Source organism: Anneissia japonica, unplaced genomic scaffold (genome assembly GCF_011630105.1).
Source record: "Anneissia japonica isolate Jap-2015-1 unplaced genomic scaffold, ASM1163010v1 scaffold2652_len1590060_cov184, whole genome shotgun sequence".
Lineage (NCBI taxonomy): Eukaryota > Metazoa > Echinodermata > Crinoidea > Comatulida > Comatulidae > Anneissia > Anneissia japonica.
In genome coordinates, this window is record NW_022699919.1 from 1,188,875 (window position 1) to 1,190,533 (window position 1,659).

The following is a 1,659-nucleotide window of genomic DNA, read 5'->3' on the forward strand; positions in this document are numbered from 1 at the left end:
GTTGTGTCTGACGTCTGATTAATTATTCAATAGTTATCTGACGTCATTTTAGGCTTCCTACATTCTGATTGGCTAAAAGAAACATATATTTGCTTATGTGTACTGCAGAAAAAAAATACGCGTCCGGGGCAGGAAGATTATTAAAAATTTACGAAACCTGATTTATGTTTTATTTCTTTACTTTGTTTTCATTTTGTATTTTAAGTTTTTCACTTTTAATTATAATTGATATATAATGTGTGTAAATGGACAAAAAATAAATAAATGAGTGCACATGAATCAGTGACATACACATTCATCGTGGTAGTCATCAAACATGTGAAATTACGGCCAACAACAATGCGGCTGGGTACAGTCGGATCGACGCTTTGTCGCCGGGATTTGTTCATTATTATTTTTTAATCTAAAACAAAGCATGTCAACTATTGAATTTAATTAGGCCTACAGTAAGTCTCATCTTCATCTGTTTTGTTGCATTCCTCAAATTCTGGCCTAGGCCTACCTGGGCCTAGCCAAAAAAAATCGCGTCAGCTAGCCTTGGGCCTAGGCCTGCTGGACTTACTTATGCCTTTTGGTTTTTAAGAGCTTTCACAAATACGGCGACTACCCCACCCCCGGGAAAACGGGAATGTGGCACCCCCACCCCCGGGAAAACGCGGAATGATCGCCGACCGGCACTTCAAAAAGCTGGTGACATCCCTGTTAATGGTATATAGGCCTACCTATTATATTTCTATGAATTAATCAACAATTATATCATTAATCACACTATCGTAAATAGGCCTATTGAAGCACTATTGAAGTATTATCAATTATTCACTAAAGCATTATTCGAGCACCTTTATTATTATTATTATTATTTATTTATTTTTTTATATATATTATTTATCAACCATATTAACATTGAAATCATGAATATGCATATGTGGATAAAATTATCGCAGAAAATAAACTTATAATTTATAAGATTATTTTTTAAAACAGAATCAAATAGATAATGTTTTTATTTAAAAGCAGGTTTTGCATGGACGTAATTTTATTTAATATGCTGATTATTACTATTTCATTAATCAAACTATCGTAAAATTATTATTATTATTATTATTATTATTATTATTGTTATTATTATTATTATTATTATTTGTTTATTTTTTGTTTATTTTTTGTTTTATGTATATGCCTAGGCCTATATAATATTTATTGTATACATTTAATAATTTAATTAGAAATAATTATACTAATTGTTAAACAAATATAATAATGTTAACAATAATATAGGCTAAGCTAGACCTAATCAATTATTGATATGATAAAGGCAAATATTTAGAACATCATTAATACAACACCTTCATGACAGTCCGGCCCTCCAAATCTTGTTTTAATAAATAACTGAATTCACTTCAATGATATATTTTGATCTTCATTCATTATTATTATTATCATTTACTTTTTATTATTATTTATTTATTATTATTTATTATCTGTATTATTATTATTATTGTTATTATTATTATTATTATTATTATTATTATTATTATTATTGTCTTTGCCATTAACATTATCATTGTTTCTCTGGAAGGTGTCTTGTACAGGGACATGTTCCTTTTTGCCTAACCAGTCTCATTACATTTTGAGTGAAATAAAATTATGAATTATGAA

General features: G+C 28.3%; 1 protein-coding gene across 3 annotated transcripts in view; it reads left to right on the forward strand.

The window, feature by feature from the left end:
* LOC117103209 (DNA topoisomerase 2-binding protein 1-like) overlaps nucleotides 1-1,659 on the forward strand; it is a 45,733-nt gene that overhangs the window by 3,418 nt on the left and 40,656 nt on the right. The gene's annotated exons all lie outside the window — the stretch shown is intronic.